The sequence below is a fragment of the Rhinolophus sinicus genome, linkage group LG10 (assembly GCF_036562045.2).
Source record: "Rhinolophus sinicus isolate RSC01 linkage group LG10, ASM3656204v1, whole genome shotgun sequence".
In the NCBI taxonomy this organism is placed as follows: domain Eukaryota; kingdom Metazoa; phylum Chordata; class Mammalia; order Chiroptera; family Rhinolophidae; genus Rhinolophus; species Rhinolophus sinicus.
The window spans coordinates 35,700,480-35,723,196 of NC_133759.1; the positions used below are offsets into that span (position 1 = coordinate 35,700,480).

General features: G+C 38.0%; 1 protein-coding gene across 1 annotated transcript in view; it reads left to right on the plus strand.

Moving 5' to 3' along the window:
- The first annotated feature begins 5,044 nt into the window (after positions 1-5,044).
- Positions 5,045-22,717, plus strand: part of NCK1 (NCK adaptor protein 1) — an 80,248-nt gene continuing 62,575 nt past the window's right edge. Inside the window, exon 1 of the mRNA XM_019747922.2 lies at positions 5,045-5,190. The gene's annotated coding sequence lies outside the window, so the exon portion shown is untranslated. The remainder of the gene's footprint in view (positions 5,191-22,717) is intronic.

Consider the following 22,717-nt stretch of genomic DNA (forward strand, 5'->3'; position numbering starts at 1 on the left):
CTGGTGTCTTTGCTGTTATTAACAAAAGGTAATTGTGGTAGAAGGAGAATGTTAACTTTCATCACTAAAGAACATAGACTTGAAGAAATGACCACTTTCTGAAGAAACTTCTATGATCCTAAAGTTCAAAAATTAGAAAAATATTCATGCCCAATGTTGTACAAATGTTCAACAAAAATCCTTCAATATTCAAAAATCTTCATTTGTGAAAAGTATGCTGTAAGGTGAAATGCTGAATACCAAGCCCTGTTTTGTCATCTACTTGCATCAGAAAACTAGGATTTTCTGGTTGGGCTGGGTTAAGGCAAGAAAACTTGAGTTAAGGCAAGAAAGAAGGAACAAAGGAAAGGAGTGTCCCCTTGCTATGACCACATTAGGCAACGCCTAAGAAATGGAGGTAGGGAGAAGACAGAATTCTTGCCAGTTCTACTTAGTTTATGCCATTTTATGCCTGATGGTAGTTGTGGTAGGGTCTGCTTATCCTCATTTATAGGATCTCTTCCAAAACTGTCCTCGTTTAGATTTTGTAGTATGTACATGTCTAAGCTTCAGTGAAGGTATTCCTGACCCCTGAAAAAGACACTAGCAGTAATCACAGTATAGCAGAAAATTGATACAACATGGTATCCTCAGATTGTTTTCAAAAGGGCCTACAAGGCTATAAAAGCATATAAGGTGGCATTAACTCTGGTCTAATTTGGGTTAATTAGCACAAACCAATGTTCATATGTCACTGGTTATTAAGTTATTGAGCTATCTTAGATCCATATTCACCCTTCTTCACTTTCCTCTGTGATGCTATGGCTCAGACCCTGCAAACTACATCTTTCCTATGCTAGCTGATATTTCCCTAGGTTCCACCAATAAAGGGCATTAAAGGGAGACTGGAAGACAAGAGAGGGGCAAAAGTACTTCCTCCTTTCTGTTTGCTTGCAGTTTCTATCACTGTTACCTCAGCAAAAGCAATGGCCCTTTGCTCTAGCAGGAGCACTTGATTTCAGTCTTGAGCTTCCTTTGGCGCACCTCCACCCTACCAGTCTCATGATATCCCTCAGTAGTAGCAGGACCAGTTGGACAGCATCTTCTTAGGGATATATGCTACAGCTCAGCTGGCTCATTCCTCTGAGCTTCTGAGACCTGATAATACAATCTTGATTCCTCTTTTTTGCTAGCTTTAGGGGAGGTAGCTGTTACCTCTGGGTTACTTAAGTTTTCCCATTTTGCTTTTTCAGTCCATCAACGCCCAGTACTAAATTATGTTGTAATATCTTGTGATTTCTATTTTCTTGACTAATATGTCTCTAAACCTTCCCCTAAGGAACCCATAGCCCCATTAGCAGGGTATCTGTGCTTTTGGGAAAATATTAACATTCAGATTTTCCAAAAATTACTAGACACTGGCTCTCAAAAGACATTATCTAAATTGAAGCACTGAAAGAAAAAGATTTGGAAAAAACAACAATAACTTGGAATGACTTGTAATAAAGATGAAGAAATATAGCTTAAGTATTGTCTCAGAAGAAGAGATAGAGAGAATGGGGCAGAAAAGAAATATTTAAGAAAGACTGGTCAAAATTTTTCCAAATTTGATAAAAGGAAACAACAGCAATCCACAGATCCAGGGAACTAAGGGAAGCTTAGCTGTACAAATACAAAGAAAAACCACCCCTAGAAACACAGTATATCTGCTGATAAACAAAGATAAAGAAACAAAATCTTAAAAGCAGCAAGAGAGAAAAAGATATAATAACATTCAGGAAAATAATGATAAGAATTAAGTTGATTTCTCATCAGAAACAATGGAATCCAGAAAACAACAGAAGACATTTAAAGTGCTGAAAGAAAACTCTTTAATGGCTTCTCATTGCCTAGAAGATAATGTTTAAGGACCTTAACTTCCATAACCCGATATTGCTTACATTTCTAGTCATCATCTGCTCCAGCATTACTCTACTATTGTGTAATATCTTTTTATGCAGGACTCTATGTGGAAGGCCTTTCTTTTTGCCTATTTAATTGCCAGAATAGCCTGAACATAAAACTCCCCTCCCTCTGTGGCTTAACATCCCTCTGTACATATCTATTGCTTGTATTTACTATTAATATATCTCATTCTCAGACAATGAATTGAACTCCTTTAAAGTGACTATTAGATCTCCACTACCTATTGTAGTGCATACCACAGAGTAGACTCTCAGTAAATTTTGTTGAATTAATTCCCATAAAAGCATAACAACACTCAATCCAGAAATTAAATTTAGTTACCAGGGTTAACGCACTAATTTCTATACATCACAGTCAAGCCTGTGATTAGTTCTTGCAGATTAGTAAGTGGGACTTTTTTTGGTCCTAAACAGTCCTACCTGATGCTAAACCAGATCATTCTCTCTAATGACTTCTGACTATAAGCTATCAATAGTTTCCTGGGAAAGGCCTTGAGATGTGAGATTCATTTTTCCATTCCTTGTCTTCCCAAGTCCTTTCATTTCAGGCTAATGAAGTGAGCTGCTTGCAAGTTTTTATCCCAGACAGATTAGCTACCCATTTCTTTTTCTTTTTTTTTAGCTACCCATTTCTGAAGCCCCATTTCCAGTCCATAGGTCCTAAGTTCTGACCAAAATTTTCTTGTTGCCTCATTCTGGCCAGACCCTGGTTCACTCAGCACTAATTAGCAAGGGTAATTCCTGGTTTTGATTTGAGATCTACTAAAAGAGGAAAAAGAAACCATATGCATGTTTATGTTTGGAAGTTGGGGAGACAGAGGGTGTGAAAGGAAGTCTCTGGAACAACTCCCATCCCATAAGAACATGGACTCTATTCCTTCTAAGTACACCATACTGCAATTTCATACATGACTTTCTGCCTAGCTACCCTTCCACCCAATGCTTTCCTCTTTTATTGCTGTTTCCTTATTTTTCTTTAACTCCTCTTTTTCATATATTTTTTCTTTTCCTTTTTTTTTTTAAAAGAGTTCATGGTAAGTGGATGATGAGGAAACTTAAGGAAGGAAAACTAAAGGAAAAAACATGTTTACAGGGAACTAAAATACTTTTAAATCCCTTAATTCTTCTAATGCTTAAATAGGTGGCACATAGTAGTTAAGAGATTTGCATCAAAATCTTGTGAAGGGTCTGTTCAGATCATTGGCCCATTCAAAATGCATATTGCCTTACAAAATAAAATCTTAAGACTTCAGTATATTTTTTCTGAGTTTATTTTCCCCATTGAGGTAGTGATATAAGCTGCCTGATTGCAAGGACTACTTTACCTGTTGTATTTGTATTCAAACCCCAACCCCCCATCACATGTTAAATGTGTAACTAGAATTCAGCTAGATTTTGCTACCTGTTTACTCTGTGATTTTGGAGAAATAGTTTTAACCTCTGAACAATGGTTTCTCCAGCTTCAAAAATGAATATAATATCTGAATCCATAAACTTTGTAAGATGTACCAACAAATAAAACTATTGTATTAGTCATCTCAGCCTGCCATAACAAAATACCACAGGCTGGGTGGCTTCAACAATATAAATTTAATTTCTCACAGTTCTGGAGGCTGGAAGTTACACACCAGGGTGCCAACATGGTGAGTTTCTGGTGAGAACTCTCTTCCTGGCTTACAAATAGCTGCCTTCTCACTGTGTCCTCTCATGGTGGAAACAGGGTAAGCGCTCTGATGTCTCTTCTTATAAAGACATTAATCCTAAAATATTAGGGCCCCACTCTTATCACCTCAGTCAACTTTAATTACCTCCTAAAGGCCCTATCTCTAAATACAGTCCCATTGGAGGTCAGGGCTTCAACATATGAATTTCAGGAGGGCACACAATTCAACCCATAACAGCCATGATAAAATATGCAAAGGTATTTAGACCCTTAGAATAAATTCAAAATTCACTTTGGATGCTAATAATGGGATGTAGACGTAGAGTAGCTGTTGCACAGTTTCAGGAAATACGTGCCTCAGCCGACTTGAAGCCAGGAAGGGGTCACTGGTGATTTGTGCTTGACCTTGTGATCCTATATATGGCAAGCAAACCACATATATTTATAAAAACTCGAATAATTTTGAAGTTGAATAAAAGTGTGAACTTTTGGGACTGACAGGGCCAGTCTTAAAGACAGGAAAGGAAGATATACTGCCTTGAACAATATTTACTGACAATGTAGCTAGCACATGGTAGGCACTGGGGGGAAACTGAAAACTGACATGGCTCCTGACTTAACATAGCTTACAATCTAGGTAGGGATACGTACAAACTATTATGGAGAAAATACCAGTGCTCCATGCAGGGTACCTAACGCAAGCAGGCTTCCCTGAGGAGGCTGGCCTAAGCCGAGCCACAAAGATGGTTAGGAAGGAATGAGGCACGTTGTGGGGGGACTGGAGCCCCGGCGTCGGAGAACTAGTTTAACTGCTGTTACCTGGCTGATGGCTGGGGCTGACTGAGTTCCTAGGAGTGGGCAGACCTAGCACCGACCGTCACTGTCCTTTCTCCTCAGAGCATGACCACCATAAACGAGACTAGAAGCCAACTAGGCACTAGGGCACTTCGAAGGCCCTCAGACTCAGTTTATTTCAGTTTGTGGCTCAATTTAAGTATACGTCTTACATTTTTCTCAGGTCCCCATTTGCAGACCTTTTGGTTTTTCTTCTTTGCTCCCCGCCCCTAAGATCTTTCTCAGGCAGGACCCTCTTCTGGAGCAGAAACCAGGAGGAAGATCCCAGAGCAGTTGGAGCTGACCTCAGGAAGCAGTCATTTGCGCTGTAGGTCTCTCCGGCGGCGCTGAGGAGGAAGGCCCAAAGCAGTCAGCCAGGGAGGAAGATGCGACGCGAACAGGGTGAGGTCTGGCGACCCTCTCACCCTCTACCTCTCTCTCTGGGCTCAGCCTCCGCTTACTCCAGCACTTGATTGACAGGCTTGCCCGCCCAATCCCAGCGCTTCGCAGACCACTCTCGCGTCAGGGATAGGAGGGAAGGGGGCGGTTGAGCCTATCAAATTAGGTCAGGTGGGGACTTCCTGCCCGCGCGGATCCGACCGCGGCCTCGCGACCAGTCGGCGCTGCAGCCCCGCCCGCCTGCCTCGCGCGCTCCGCCCCTCTGCCGAGAGCTACGCGGCGGCGGAGCGGAGGCCTCGTGCCGTAACGGCCATCGCGGCGGGCGCGGCGGCGTCCGGGTGCCCTCCTCAGGTGAGCTGGGGCCGCCGGGGCTCGGCAGAGGGAAGGAGAGACGGCTCTGCCGAGAGGCAGACGCACAGAGACCTTTTCCTTGCCCCTTGCGTTCATATAACCTGTTATTAGCTGCGTCGCTTCCTCTTCCCCGGCGAAGTTGGCCCGGGGGGCGCCGTCTGCGGGCCAGGAGCTGAGCCTGAGGGGGCGGGGAGGCTGCTCGGCCCGACCTGGGCGTTTGCACTGTGGCTTGGCGCACCCTCCGGCCACTGCCCTGGGGGGCGCGGCCCCACGTCTTCCCTGTCCGTCCCCCGAGCGCCAGGTCTGGGTGAGCCCCCTAGCTGGCGGCCCCTGCGAGGTTGGGAGGTGGAGTGTACAGCGTGCGCGCTTCTCTGTTTCTTTTCCTCCCCAAAAGTCATCTTGCCTGTTAGGGCGTAATGCAAGGGCAGGAAGGTATGAACGTGGTAGGGGAAGGAAGGGGCGCGCTCACCTCCAGCCCTAGAGGAGGGGAGGGAGGGACCCGTGCCCTGTGCGGAGGGTGGACATCCACAGGATGAGCCCTCTGCCCCTCCCCCACCCCAGCCGTTTCCCTGGTTCTTGGGAAATCTGGATTATTTTAATAGTTTCGTACGTGAGTTGCTTAGGTTGTGAGCTTTTGACTTGAGTTGTAATATATCCGGTAAAAAAAATATATCTCGATAGGTTGGTTTTTAACCTTTCTTACGTGTTTCCATGAAGTTAAATTTGCCAATAGGAGCTCGAGAAGCTGAATTTTGTTCAGGGTTGAGAACTATAACATTATAGACGCTCAGTTATTGTCGAACTGATGAACTGGTCATCTGAAAATAATTCTGCCCGTTAGATTTGGTAAGAAACCTTACGAATTAGGAAAGGATGAAGTTAAGGAGAGTTTTTTAACTCCGTCTTGGGTGATGAGCAAAGAAGTTCAATGTTCGGTTAAAAAGGCTAAGTGTTGGCCGAGGTATTCATTTTTAAAATCTTACTTTGGTAGATATGTGAAAACCAACCATGCAGTTTATTAAGCACCTGGAAAGCACTGTACCTACAGTCTCAATTTTCAGCGAGGTCACAAAGTAAATGGGGAAATAATTTAAGAAGGTTTGGTTTGTTTGGTAATTATACTATTCAGTTTTTAAAATAGGTATCCCATTCAGTTTGACAGTAACTGAAGAAATATGCGTTGGTTGACTAGTAGTTTCATTCCATCTTGATCACAAATTCTGGAATTTTCTTCTTTGGGAAAATTGTGATCTATAGGAATTAGCTATAATATCTGTAAACACTATTTGCAGAGTTCAAGACTCCTCAGCGGTGCTTATTTGCGTATTACATTTTAAATTGTTTGCTTTATTTTTCTAAGCGTTATCTTTTAGTCCAGGTTTTACCACTGCTTTCAGGTCCATGTAAATAAAACTTGAAGCATACAGAGAATGTTTTATTAGATACTGAGTGATACTTTATGCTGCTGGATTTATTTCTTTTGGACCTTTGAGAACTTTCCTCCCAAAGCTCAAGGTAGATTTGATTGTTATAAATCACTTGTCAGGAAGACTTGATTTAATAAATACAGATGTACTCCATTTTTTAAATCATAGTTTAATAACTTTTACAATTTACTCACCTTTATAATACAGAAAATTATCAAATGTTTTCTACCTACACATGAAGACTAAATGACTATTTAGTTGATACATAAGATTGGAGGAAACTCTTGAAATCACTAAGCATTTAACAAATTCTTCATAAATACTTTGCTATGCTTGTTTTAGGAAGACAACTGACAGGGCCAAAAGTGACATCTGAAGATTATTTAATTAAGGCAACAATTCTATCTGGATGATCCTCATTTTAAACTATTTCAAAGATAGAATTTATAGTCCTTTGTTCAAAACTGATTCCATATGCTGTTTTGATGATCCAAACCTTGGTTTTATCTTTGACTCCCTCAATCCACATAATGTTGGCCAGTTTTTGTCAAGCTGTTTTAAAAAATTTCTTTCAGGTATCTGTTCATTTCCACTAGCTTTTAACTAGGTTTTCAATCTGCCTTTTCTTCCTACTCAGTAAATCCAGCCTTCTGCCTAATCTGAAAATAATGCGTTGAACATATCACTCACTGTTAAACCAGCAATAGCTCCCTGTTACCTATATAGTTCAGAATTCCTAGCCTTCTAACAATATGCTCAAACCCTTGTTTTTCTAATGACATCTCTGTTTCTCTATAGGAGCTGTCCACCCTAACCAAACCAATCTCGTTCTCATTTAGACTTTGTGTTTTTCTACCTTTATATCTGTTGGAATGTCTATGCGTAGTCTACCTATTTTTTAAAAGAGATTTATCTCGCTAAAGAACCCAAGTAGCAAATGAAGTCAGATTTTGTTGAAGTTTCATTTTTCATCCTTCATTGCAGCCTTCCAGATCTTTCTGTTCTCTGTTTTCCTTTGAACCCATAGCCCTTATTTTATCATTGGGTTTTAATCTGATATGGGCATGTATCGTAATATGGAACAATATTGTGGGAAAGTTGGAATCTAACCTTCCGTTTTATAGATAAGGAAAATGCAATTCATACAGAATAACTGCACTGAAATTCATACATCTTATAATGGTGGCAGAGTTAAGACTCAACCCTTGATTTCCTATATTATTTCCTAACTGAAGTTCTGTGTTTTTAGAAGTTTCCTGTGTGTCTTTTATGAAACTGTATTATTCCTCTCTTGCAATATTGTTTTGTGTTGTTTGCTTCACATTACTTTTCATTTTGTATACTTGCGCCTTCTCATAAATTCAGAATGTTTTTATGGGGACAGGGCTACCTTCATGACCTGCATTATTTAAATTATTGAAACAGTGATTTAAAAGTCTACGTACAGCTTTTTGTATCAACAGCATTAACAAAAATGTCTCTAGTTGCTTCCTATGACCCACTAAAAAGTAAACGAATCTCTTACAAATTTTACTGCTGGAGTTTAGTTTGTTTCAGTTTCTTGATAAAGAGACTGAATCTTTGGGGGCCTTGAAAGTAAATGGAAACAATATAATAGTTTGGAGGAAACCCCGGAGGGCTTATCAGGTAACTAAATTGAATGATCTAGCTAAATGTTCTTTTTCTCTTTTTAAAGTTAGAACAGTAACACTTTTACATTTTGCTACTTTGTCATTTTGTTCATCTGTCAAGAACCAGATTATTGAGCAATCTGTTTATTAAGCAAAACATTCTGAAAAATCATTTGTTCTATTTGGGGAGTTAGAGAACTTTTTTTTTTATATATTTGTTCTTCACATTTTTTTACCTCTTAAATCTAAAGTTCTGTTAATAGCAGCAGCGTAGGATTGCCTTGGTATTTTCCTTACATTTATATAGCAAGAGTTAAATGGTGTAAGACAGGTAGCACAGAAAACTATTAGGTAAAATATCTCTGGAAGAAATGCTGTACTCTTTTGGTCTGAAGCAGGCTATTTTTCTTTTAATTTTTGGTTGTTTACAATGGCGTGTTTTTATTCGTTTAAATAACTTATCTGCTAAAATAAATTGTTGAAACACTGAATCTCTTGTTCTTTATTCCTAAAATTGTACGTAAGGATTACTGAATTGGATGTAAGTATGGTATGAATGATTTTCTGCTTTTGTTCAAACACAGCAATTGAACAAAAACAGTAGAATATGGCTTGGGAAATCTTTAAAAAAAAATGAATGTATCTAGAAAGGGTGGTTTTTTTGTTTGTTTCTTTTCAAAGAATCAGCCTCCCGAAAATTTCAGTACATCCAAATCATGTTGCATTTAGATCAACTCAAATAATAGATACAGCAAAGAACTTAATGTGCCTGCACTTTTTAAGTATTCCAGCTATATTACAAAAATGTGTTATTAAAACAAGACATTGGAAATTTTTCCTTGGAAATGCTTGATCACGTCCAGGCACTAACATTTTTCATTTTTAGAAACATCTAGAATACTTTGTGTACAATCCCTTTCCTTCCACTTCCACCCTCCATAACTCTGCTGCTCTGGGAAATTTTTATTTTTATTTTTTATTTCCATTTCTTTATGTTCTTTAAAAGGCCTAGAAGGCCTTCCATGATTTATCTTTTGCCTACTTCTAGTTTCATGTCTTGCTATTTTCCCTTTCTTTTAGGCTGCTCTTTGGGCCATGAATAGTAAAGCTCTTTTTTGCTTTGGAACCAGTGAACATGCTCTTCCTAAGGCAGATGGCTTCCTTAGGGTAATTAGTATTAAATTTGACTGCTAGTAATGAAAGATGCCAAATAATAATTTCTCTCACACCAGAGAAGTCCAGAGTTTGCAAGGCACTCGTTTATTGTTATTTCCAGGTGTTTTTTCCCCCCATTATGAATAACTGAAAGAACTTTGTGTGTAAGGCCTTAAAATTTTTCTCCTTTTTGTTAATTCCTCTCGTGGAAGCTAACTGAAAATCTCATTAATTTCTTTAAAAAGTTGCTAGAGAAAGTATTGTTAAATTTTTTTCAATTGCAAAGTGTGCAAATTTCAATGTATGTACCTCAATAAATTTTTACATTTGTAGACATCATATGCCCATCACCCAGATCAAAGTATAGAATATTACTCATGTTCTGGAAGGCTCTCTCATGCTTCCTCTCAATCAGTATCTTCTATCCCCAAAAGTAATCACTGTTCTGACTTACATCACCAAGGTTGTTTTTGCCTGTTCTTGAACTTCATGTAAAGGGAACCATACAGTATATAACTTTTGTGGATGGCTAGTTTTAACATTGTGTTTGTGAGATTCACCCATGATGTTGGGTGCAAAAATAGTTTTTTTCACTGATGGTAGTACTCCATTGGGTGAATATACAATTTAAAAAAAATTCATTAATGGATATTTGATTTGTTTCCAGTTTTTGTGTTTTTTTTTTAGTTTTTTTTTTTTTAAGCTATTATGAACAAAGCTGATATAAACATTTACTTGGAATTCTTTTAATAGATATAGACACTCATTTCTTTTGGGTATATATACCTGGGAGTAGAATTGCTGTGTCCTTATTTACCAGTTTTTAAACCGGCTCAAACCAGCTTTCTGGCTGGTCCATAGTAGTTTTTTGGGATTTCTCCTTTTACCATAAAATTGGTGACTCCCTTTGCCTTTTTCCTCTGTTAAATCTACTCCCTGTAAATCGTGTGGTTCTTTTTTTGGTTTGACTCCTCCATTTGATGGAGTATATCCTACAGTAAATTCCTGTGAAAGGTTGAGATCTTGCATTAATGAAAACCTTTTTTTTGTCTTCCTACTTCCTGATTTGGTTAGGCAATGAATTGTCGGTTGGAAATCATTTCCCTTCAGAATTCTGAAGGCGTCTCTCCATTGTTTTCTAGCTTCTGATCTTTTGAGAATTCTGAAGACATTCTGATTCCTGGTTCTAATGTTTTTTGCCTTTCTGGAATTTTGTATCTCTTAGGTTCTGAAATTTCATGAAGGTGTTACTTGGATACATCTGTTTTTGTGTGTTTTCCTGGATATCATCGTGCTCTCCAAATCTGTAAAATTATGTTCATTAGTTCTGGGATCCACTGATTTATTTCATTCATGGTTATATTATTAATAGTTTTCTAGGCTGCCATAACAAAATATCACAGATTGGGTGGTTTAAACAACAGAATTTATTTTCTCACAGTTCTCAAGGCTAGATTCAAGATCAAGGTGGCCTCAGGGTTGGTTTCTGTTGAGATCTTTTTCTGGTTTATAGACAGCCACCTTTCCACTGTCCTTACAAGGCCCTTCTGTCCTCCTCTTACGAGGACATCAGTCCTTGTGGATTAGGGCCTTACCTTATGACTTCATTTAACCTTAATTACCTCCTAAAGCTCTTTCTCCAAATACAGGTACATTGGGGTTTAGGACTTCAACATGAATTTGGGGGGCAACACCATTCAGTCCATAACAATGGTTTCCTCTTCCCCCTTCTCTTTCTATATCTCTGAAACCTGTTATTTGTTTGGATCTCTTAGACTAGTCCTCTATTCTTTCTGCTGTTTTTCATCTGCTGATCATTTTGCTCTATTTCCTAAGCCTTCTGTTGAAAATTTCATTATTGCTGTCAAGATTTTGATTTCCCAAGAGCTCTTTTTTTTCCTTAAAAAAATGTTTTTATAGAGAATATCCTGTGCTTGTTTTATGGAAGCACTATCTCCTCTAATTTCTGAGTCTATAAATTACTTTTTTGAAAACTTTTTTTTCTTTTTGCAGACTCTTCTGTATTGGCCTCTAACTTTCACGTTGGAGGCTTACTTCAGGTGTCAGGAATCCTTGGGTGTTATCTTGTGACAGAAGGCCTGAATTGATGGGGACCTAAAGACTTTGAACTTCATTGCATGGTGGTCCAAGTGAGCCCCTTTTGAGAAAACGCTGATGTCTGGGAGGTGTTTCCTCTTGTGTGAGGTTCATGAGGGGAACACTCAATCTGCTTGAGGGCTGAAGGTTTGGCCACCAGTTTTTTGTTTGTTTGTTTGTTTGTTTGTTTTTGGTGTAAGGGGCTGGATTTCTCATTTCCCCACTTTTGGTAGGGTATGCAGATCTTTAATTACATCTGGTGACTCCTAGTCAGAGTGGAGTAGCCACCATCAGGTAGATTTGGGAAGGAAATTTCTAAGGATGTAAGGACTTCTCAGACAACTCAGCCAGTCTTCCTCACTTAACCCTTTCTTCTCTCAGATTAAGCAATAGCAGGGGCTGCCGGTTCCTGAATCTTTTGAGGATTCCAAGGTATAAGTCGGGTTTTTCAACTCCTGTTAGGAGTTAGGGTTAGACTTCACCTTTCCGGAATTCACTAATTGAGTTAGTTACCAGTTGTCCATCTGTCTTTTAGCTTCCAAAATTCTGTTGCTGTTTGCTTTCCAGTAAAAACAACAACAACTGCCAGAAAACTTTTATGTATGTAATCCACTATTTTAATTGGAACCCCTCAAAAAGTACTGCCCTTAGTTAAGAATGATTTGATTTTACATTTTTAAAGTGTTATAAACACACACACACACACACACACACACACACACGAGGTTAGACAGTTAAGTTCACAAACTCATCCTAGAAAAAGTGCTACATACCTCATTGCTGAATATCACTATGGTCACCTTCGAAGTACTCCCCTTGGGAAGCTATGCACCGAAGCCAGTGCCTAGTCCAACCTTCAAAGCAATTTTTGAACTCTTTTTCTGGAATGGCCGTCAGAGCTGTCGTCATATTACCCTTGATGTCCTGAATGTCATCAAAATGTCTTCCTTTCAGTATTTCCTTTATCTTTGGGTAAAGAAAGAAGTCATTGGGGGCCAGATCATGTGAGTAGGGAGGGTGTTCCAATACAGTTATTTGTTTACTGGCTAAAAACTCCCTCACAGACAGTGCCAGGTGAGTTGGTGCGTTGTCGTGATGCAAGAACCACGAATTGTTGGTGAAAAGTTCAGGTCGTCTAACTTTTTCATGCAGCCTTTTCAGCACTTCCAAATAGTAAACTTGGTCAACTGTCCAGTTGGTACAACTTCATAATGAATAATCCCTGTGATATCAAAAAAGATTAGCAACATCGTTGCAACAAGTTTGTGAACTTAATTGTCTGTATGATATGTATATATACACACACACATATATATGTATGTTTTATATATATATATATATATATATATACACATATATATGTAATGTGTGTATATATATATATATATACATATATATATATATATATATATATGTATATGTATATATGAAAGAGACCATGTGTGGCCCGCAAAGCCTAAAATATTTACTATCTGGCCCTTTACAGAAAAAGTTTCCCTATGCTGTCTTTGTTATAAAGTTTCTGATTTCCTTTAATATAGCTCTTTCTAGCCTACTACTATTTTTACCTACACTTAAACTTTACAGTCTTGGTACTTCCTGAAGCTATTTGTTTTAATTTAGTCTAGTGCATATCATGGAAGTTATGACTAAGAATTGGTAGGATATACTCGATTATCAGGGATGTGAGATATTTTTAATGTAAAATGTAACAGGAAAAGCAAAGTGTTGATGAAAGAAATCACAGAACACCTAATATGTGTATGTGTACATTGTTCTTTGTCTTGTCATCTAAGTATGGAACATAGGTGCATGTTCTTTGAAAAATGGGGAAAGGGGCAATTGTCATATTGAGAATGGGCCCAAGTCATATTTTAAATGAGTCATTTTCATCACCCCTTTGTGTAGTTGGTAAATCATAACTGGCAAAATAAACTGGCTCTAAGCAAGAAGCTGTTCTAGGCAGTGATATACATATATGTGTGTGTATACACACACACACACACATACACATACATATGTGTGTGGTTGTGTTTTTCTACCTGATAGCAGTCAGAAATAAAATAAGAGGGAGTATTAATGTGAACCACATATCAGAGTGGAAGAAACAGGAATTACATTCTTACAGGAAAATGTCTTAAAGTCCTGGCTGTGGACAAACTCAGTTATGTTTTATCTTAATTATGTGAGTGTTTTCATCAGTTTTCTTGAATAATTAATTCTTCTAAATTGTATCTTGTCTTTAGTATTTATCCACTTTTAATATGTATATTCCAGATTTGTTTCTATGAATATACAAATTCATGCTCACTTTTTAAAAAATACGATCACATACTATATTGTATTGTTTTCTGACTTGGCTTTTATAAACATCCTTGCATGTTAATATGTATAAATTTAAGTATTCTGGAGACAACTTAAATTTCAGTATAGGCTTCATAACTTTAGGCTTAGGCCTCTGTAAACCTCATTTTTCTCATGTAATATGGGGCTGATACCTTTTCATCGATTATTATAAAGTTTAAATGAGAATTAGTGAATCCATTTAACTTCTAAGCAGTATTTGGTGCACATAAAGAGCTGTAGAATAAATTTTTAGATATAAAATAACTGGATTCAAAGATATAGATGTTTTAAATGTTGCTGTTGCCAAACTGCTATTCAGAACAAAACATATCAATATTACATTTATCAACAAATAGTATTCCTTAACTGTGTGTTACCATTCTAATTTTTACCAACTTGGTAGGCAAAAACTGGCAGAACTAAAAAGAGAATTAGACAAATCCATAAGCAAAATATAGTATATTTTATCATACTTCTTTGATTAGTAGAACAATAAGACAAAAAAGTCAAAAGAAAAGATTTGAACAACACAATTAGCAAGTGAGTCTAATTGATGTAATAGAACATTTCACCCAGCACCTGCAGAATACAGATTTTTTTTCAAGTGCCTATGGAAATTTTCCCCATATGCTGGATCATAAAAAAGATGGAAATAATTCTAAAGTTTGTCCTCTGACATGTTGGAATTAAGCCAGAAGTTAATTATACAAAGATAACTAGAAAATTGTCAGCTATTTGAAAAATAAACAGCAATACTCCTAAGTAACCCAGTGATTAAAGAAGAAATAACATTAAACTATTTTGAACTGAATGATGAAAATGTAACTTAAGGGATACAGGTCAGCCATGCTTAAAGGGAAGTATGTATGTATGTGTGTGTGTGTGTGTATATATATATATATATATATATATATATATATATATATAGTCTTAAAAGGTATACGTTAGAAAGAATAAGGGCTAAAAATAATTCAAAGGACTTCTGGATAAAGATGGATGAGTGAAAAGATGCATTTACTTTCACTCCCCTACAAAGCCTATAAAGGTAATAGTAAAGGATATTTTTTAGAGATTTTGAACTACATGGTAAAGAGAATGGAAGAAACAATAAATTTTGGGATCTGGAAAGCAAACAGACTGATAGAAACTTCTTAGTAGACTTAAAAGTATTCAATCCTAAACTGGCAGTGGGAAAATGGAAAAGAATCCTCTGGCTCAGGAATTGGTAGCACAGGCATTTTTGTCAAAGAGCTGGTGAGAGTGGTGCTAAAAATAGGATTGCTTAAAACTGTTTAAGAAGCAGCTCAACCAATCGTAGTAGCCAAAAAGAAGAAACAACCCAAATGTCCACCAACCAAATCATGGATAAATAAAATGCATATCCACACAATGGAATATTATTTGGCAATAAAAAGGAATGAAGAACTGGTATATGTTATAACATGAGTGAACCTTGAAAATACTATGCTGAGCAAAATAGCCAATAAAAAAGACCACATATGTGAATCTTTTTGTATGAAATGTCCAGAAAATGCAAATCTGTAGAGACAGAATAAATTAGTTGCCTAGGGCTGGAGGTGGGGGAGATTAGAGGGCAATGGGAAATGACTGATCAAGGGTATGGTGTTTCTTTTTGGTACGATGAAAATGTTCTAAAATTGTGGTGATGGTTGCACAACTCTGTGAATGTACTAAGAACCATTGAATTGTATGCTTTAAATGAGTCAGTTGTATAGTATGTGAATTGTGTCTTTGTAAGCTATTACAAAAAAATAAAAAGCGGCTTGAACCTCAATCTCTGTCAATTTATGTAGCCAAGTGACTGCCCTCTTTACTGCACTAGCAGAAGACTGAAGATTTATCCTCTGCAGGAGAGAGTATCTCTGAGAGGGGTGGGCACTAGACATAACTGAAGGCCAGGTGTCCTACAGGAAAACACTTGGATTAAGTAAATGTGCTCAGTGTTGGGACCCTTATTGAGGCCTCTTCTCCTCTTTCGGTCCCAGAATTCTGGTAATCAAGTAGGACCATAAAGGATGCTTCTCTTACTATCCCAAGAAGAAAAACTAAGTTATTCATAATTAGCTTTTAGGGCCCTACTTTTAAATATGAACAGACAATTAAGGATCACCTGGTGCATGAGGAAATCTTTTAATATAAGCAAGCAAAACAAATAGAAAAAAGGAATTTGGAATAATCAGAATTAAAGAAAGCTCTTGAAAATTAGAGCATAATAGCAAGAAGAAAATACTCAATAGAAGAATGGAAGTTAAAGTAGAGGAGACCTTTCATAAAGTATAGGAAAAGTTGGAAAATATTTGAAAAAAGATAAAAGTTTAGGAGATTAACTTCCAAATAACAGAAGTCCCAGTGAGAGAGAACAGAGAAAAGAACAGAGAAGAAATATCAGTGAAATAGTTTTAAAAATCCCCAGAGTTGAGGAACATCATTTTGCAGATTGAGGGCATTCTGCTTACTCAGGAAAATGGTTGAAAATAGATATGCATTTTCAATCAGGGTCTAGTCAGGAGAATGGAGACCACATCACTTATTGTAACAGAACTTCATATAAAGGATTGTTTAACCAGATATTATGGATTGAATTATCCCCACCCCCAAAAAACAATACATTGAAGCCCTAACTCCCTACTACCTTGGTATGTGACCTTATCTGGAAATAGAACCTTTATAGAGGTAATCAAGTTAAAGCGAGGTCATTAGCATGGGCCTTAATCTAATGTGACTGGTATTCTTTAAAAATGGGGAAATTTGGATGCTGACACACAGGGAAGACGGCCACCTGCAAGCCAAGAAATGCCTGAGGCTACCGGATGCTAGGAGAGAGGCCTGGAACATCCTTCCCTGGAGCCATCAGATGCGGGTTTCTGTTCTAAGCCAACCCGCTGTGTGTGACTTCGTCCAGCAGCCCTCAGAAACCAATACAGTAGGTAGTTGGAGAACGGACAAGGCAATCAGGGAACTCTCAGGTATCATAGAGACTGTAAGTGTGGGAAGTACAGCAGGTCCTCAAAGTAATGAAGTAATTTTGTTTAACCTTGTTTTCTTATTACTATAAGGTGCCATAGGAACATAATTCTTGTTTGTATGAATTAGCTTAGGGTAAAATTGGTTTATTCATTCCACTTACAGTCACATAACCTGTAAACTATATTAAGTATTTAATTACTAGCTTCTAGGGCTGGGAGAACAAAGAGAAGAGGTGGAGATTAGAATTTAGAAGCTTGAAACGTGGCCCTGAGGAGCTGAAACTCAGACTTCTGAGGAGTTACTGCCTGTTCAGGAAGTATTTTAGAAGACTTGATGAGGCTGGTCTGGGAATGGTAGGAAAAACAAAAGCAAAAAAATTGGTGACTTAGAACCAACAACTCCTACTGGAACCATTGCTATTGCCAGAGTGAAGGTTGTTGGTTGATGGTTGTTTGATGTGGACCTGAAAAGGAGTATTATCTCCTTTATTCTTCCAGTGTCTTTCTAGTGCCCCTTATAGGCAGTCAAATAGGGAGCCAGCTATTAAAGGAGAAGTGTGATTTGCAGGGTTCCAGTCCCCCAGCAGACAAAGCAGAGTAGAAAAGAGTAGGTTTGAAGTCAGGGACAATAATAACCAGTACACACAGACACTGAGGTGTGTCATTGGGAAATTTTGGGATACGTGGGGCAAAGAAGATCCTGCAAACTTCCTGACGGGGCAGATGGGCCACATTACAAAGATTCAGTATTCTCAACTGCAACCTCACAAGCTAGAAGACTGAACAATGCTCTCAAAATTTGAGGGAAAATGATTTCCAAGCTAAAATGTTTACCCAGCCAAATTATTAAGCATTGTTATATAGAATGTATTTTAAGACTTGTAAGGTCTCCAAACATTTCTCTTGCTTCTTCCTTTCCCAGGAAGCTATTGTGTGATTTGCTCCACCCACCAAAAGGAAGGAGTAAACCCCAATGAAAGAAGAAGAGTTACAGGAAACAGGAAATCAAATTCTAAAGAGAACAAAGGAGATCCCTAAAGTGATGATAAAGAGGATTGCCTGACTGCTAACTGATGATCATGTAAAAGAATATTAAGTCCAGGTCTGAGCAGGAGAGAAGGCGCTGAAATTAATTTTGTCAATGAAATTAATAGAATACTTGATAGTTATATATCTTAATTTAGGAATTGGTCAAAGAGTTTGGAGTTGAATTAGTGATGTCTTTTCTTTGCTTAGTTTTTTATATTGGAGTTTTACAGCTTCGTTACTCTCCCTTAGGAGATCTCATTCAATCCTGTGATTTTTATATAGTATTGATAGGTGGGTGGTTCACAAATTTGTGTATTAGGCAAGATCTCTGCCCAGAACTCCAGAGACATATATTGTATCCATTATCTTTTGCTGTGTAAAAATCACTCCCAAACTGAGTGGTTTAAAACAATAACCTTGGCCAGGGGTGTGGGTTGTTTTGTTTCGGTTTTGCTCATGGATCTACGATTTGCATTTGGGCAGTACTTGGGTGGAGATGGCATGTTTCTGTTCCATGTGGTATCATCTAGGCTGGCTGGAGGGGTACATTTTTAAAATGGCTTACTTACGTTTTTGACAAGTTGCTGTTAACAGATGGCTGGCACTTCCTTGGCTGGCTGTGGGTTGGGGGCCTGCCCTGGTTCCTCTCCATGTATCTCTCCCTCGGTTGCATGGTCTTCATCATAGCATTATGGCGAGGTGCCAAGAACAAGCATCTCTAGGTGTCTCACAGAAGCTGTACCACCTTTTGTGACAGCCTTGGAAGTTGCATAGCTTCAGTTCTAAATAGTAATAAGCCTACTCAGATTCATTCACTGTCCTTCCACTAAAAGGTGGGATCTAAATCACACAGGAAGCAGCATGTAGAATGGGAGATACTGTTTCAGCCATCTTTGGAAAATACAATAGGCCATACATATCAAGCTAGTTACTTAATGTTGCCTCTTGATATTTTGAACTTAAGACAATAAAAATAAAGCCTTGATTCCCTAGCTCTTAAACTGCACACTCCACCCCCATTTGTCCATTCCTCAATCTTTCCCATTTCATTAAATTGATATTACCATCCACTCAGTAACTAAAAGCCAGGTGTCATATTTGATTCTTTTTCACCCCCTGCCCCCACTTCCAATCCATCATCAAGTCTTGTCTCTTCTGTCTCCAAATACAGCTTGAATTCTTTTATTCTGTATCTACATGGTCACTATACCATCAAGTCTAAGCTACCATCGTATCTTTACTTGGACTGTTTGTCTCTTAGCTGTTTTTTTGTTTTGTTTTGTTTTGCTTTTTTCCTTTTTGACTAGTGATTTGTAGTGTCATTTTTATTTATTGAGATATAATTGACATATAACATAGTAGTTTCAGGTGTACAACATAATGATTATATTAACTGGTGTTTTTTTTCTCCACCACTCCCCCCTCTCTATTTTTTAATTGTGGTAAAGTACACATAACATAAAATTTATCATCCTAACCATTTTTAAGTGTACAGTTAAGTATTAAGTGTATTCACATTGTTGTGCAACCAATCTCCAGAACTTTTTTATCTGGCAAGACTGAAACGTTGTACCAATTAAACAACTCCCCACTCTCCCATCTCCCTAACCCCTGGCAACCACCATTCTTTGTTTCTATGAAGTTGGTTGCTCAAGGTACCTCATGTAAGTGGAATCATATGGTGTTTGTCTTTTTTGTGACAGCTTGATTTCACTTAGCATAATGTCTTCAAGGTCCATTCATGTTGTCTCAAGTGTCAAAATTTCCTTTCTTTTTAAGGCTGGTAGTATTGCATTGATTATATACTTGTATACCGCATTTTATTTATCCATTCATCTATTGATGGACACTTGGGTTGCTTCCACCTTGTAGCTATTATGAATAATGCTGCTGTGAACATGGATGTACAAATATCTGTTCGAGTCTCTACTTTCAGGAATAGCTGGGTCATATGATAATTCTCTGTTTAATATTTTTGAGGAGCCGCCATACTGTTTTTCATAGCGGTGGCACCATTTTACATTCCTGCCAGTAGTGCACAGAAGTTCCAGTTTCTCCACATCCTCACCAAACCAATTCTTGTTATTTCCTCCCTCCCTCCCTCCCTCCCTCCCTCCCTTCCTTTCTCTCTCTCTCTCTCTCTCTCTCTCTCTCTCTCTCTCTCTCTCTGTCTCTCTCTCTGTCTCTCTGTCTCTCTTTCTCTTTTATGGTAGCCATCATAATGGGTATGAGTGATGTCACTTTGTGGTTTTGATTTGGTTTTTCCTGATGAATTGTAATGTTGAGCATCCTTTCATATGCTTGTTGGCCATTTGTATGTCTTTGGAGAAATATCTATTTAAGTCCTATGTTTTTTAATTCGTTTTTTATTGTTGAGACTTAAGTGGTCTTTTTATTTTACTGTTTCCTTTCTTTGTAACTTGTTCTTCACACAGCAATCAGAGCAATACTTTTTGAGATTTCTGTATTAGACATGATATGCTAGCAGCTCTAATAAGCAACAAATCTTAGTGGCTTAATACAATGGAAGTTTATATTTTTCACATCACGATCCAGTGTATATGTGATGGAGTAGGAGTGGGGACACCTCTACTCTATGCAGACACTCAGGGACACAGCCTCCTCTATTTTTTTTGTATCATCACCATGTTGACATTGTGTTGAAAAGGGAAGAGAATATGGAGGAAAATTTTTAGGGCCCAGGCTGGAATTGGCACATACCACTTTGCCCACATTCCATTGGTCAGAACTTGAGTCACATGATCCCACCTAACTACAGGGGTGGCTGGGAAATGTAGTAAAACAGTGCTAATGAAGGAGAGGAGAAGTAGATGTTAATGAGCACTAGCAGTCTCTGTCATAGTGAATATTTAATTAGAACTCCCCTGCTTTAAAAAAAAACCAAAATCCTTTACTGACTTATTATGCATAGAGTAAAATCCACCTCGGTCTGTTCCAACCTTACTTTGTACCACTTTCCCCATTACTGTTCTCAAGCTGCATTGGTCTAGATCATATCCCATAACATGCCAAGCTTTTCCCCTCCTACTGTGTGTTTTGTAGTTTCCTTTGCTTGGAGCACTCTACTTTAAATTTTTACATGACTTCCTCCTTTCATCTTCAAGTTTCAGCTTAAAATCCATCTCTAACTAAAATCCCTAACTAAAGTAGCCCTCCTGTTCTCTGTTCGTTGTGATAGCATTGTGTTTATAATTATCACAGTCTATAATTATTTTATTTGAGAAAATTTTTGTTTGCGTTACCTGTGTCCACTGCTGGATATCTTTCTCACTGATTATCCCTGCAGCAACCAGCCAATGCTTAGTACCCACAAGTCTTTCAGTAAATGTGTTGTACAAATGAATGACTACTATGCAAAACAGACTAAAGTAGAGAGACTGGAATGAATGATAACCAAGAGCCCTTATCATAATTTAGGTGAATTGCTGAGGGCTTGGATTTTAGTGGTGACAGTATTAATGGAACAGAAAAAGATGAACGAGACTCATTTCAAAGGAAAACCAACACAAATTGCTGTGTGATTTAGGGAGTCGGGGTGAATGGGATGATAGTGATTTATAATTAACAGAAGTAAAGAGGTTGGATGGAAGAGTTGGCTTTCTGGAGATAATGATAAACGGATTTATACATGTTGAGTTTGGGGCGATAGCAAGACATTCAGGTAGAAATGTTGAGGAATGGTAGGTGGGATTAGAGGACACAATTGGAATTACAGAATTGATATTCAACCAGGCAGAGGTGATAAGATGAAGCCTTAAAAAATGGATAATCTATTGAGAGGGTATATACTGAGGTGAGCAGATGACTTAAGGAGAGAAAAAAGAGGAGCCAGAAGTGGAAACCAGGAGTCGGTGGAGAAGGGGGAGGAGAAACAATTTTAATACAGCGTTAAGGAAACCAGCATAGAGTTTAAAGAAAGTGATGGTTAGATTGGCTGCCACTGGTGTAGCTAGCTATTCCTTGTGACATGCATTTGAAGGTTCTAAAATGTTACCTTCCATGAAGGTTATAAAATGGTGATATTAATATCTGCTTCATAAGGTTGCTATGGGGATTATTAAAATGTTGTACTAAAAGTACTTAACATACTTGCTCTGTGCACTAAGTGTCCAGTAAACATTTCTGAAGTGAAATACAATGAGATAATACAGTTAGACATCAAGGAGTCATTAAGTTAGGCATTAAGGAGTTTGTGGAGGGAGAAAAGGTTTCTGGGCTTATAGCAATTTTTCTTCAAATGTTACAGTGAGTAAGAGTTGTACTAAAAGCCTATATAGAGATAACATGTATTAATTTATTTTGTAATGTGTTTAGTAGGAATTTGCTGTTCTGAACGTGTACAAAATCGTAGCAGTACAATGGCAGTTCATCTGTTTATGCTTCTTAACCACATCCTTTCACTGAATCTTATTCCGGAAGCATTTATAATGCAGGTGTCCCTTTGAGAGGCATTGTCCTTTAAAATAGTTTGAGAATAGATTCTTATTTAACATTGAAATGAAATGAGCGTGTATTTGAAATGGAAGTATAGTTTAATATGTCAAATTGTACTAATACCAACTTCTTAGACCATCTCCCTTTTTTTGGTAGTGGAACTTGGTTATGTATAGTATGGAACAATTCCAGTTCCTTCCTGTAGATGACACAGGAGACTGTCTCCAGATAAACAAGTAAGAGGCCATCAACACAAGGGAAAGCAGGAACTTTCTTGCATTCCTTCTGATTCTCATCTTTTTAAAGTTGGTTCATCTTTTTGTTTAGGGCACTTTGAGGGGTTAGCTGGGTAGAGTTTGATAACTGCCCCGTAGCTTGCATGATCAGTCATTTTTAATCT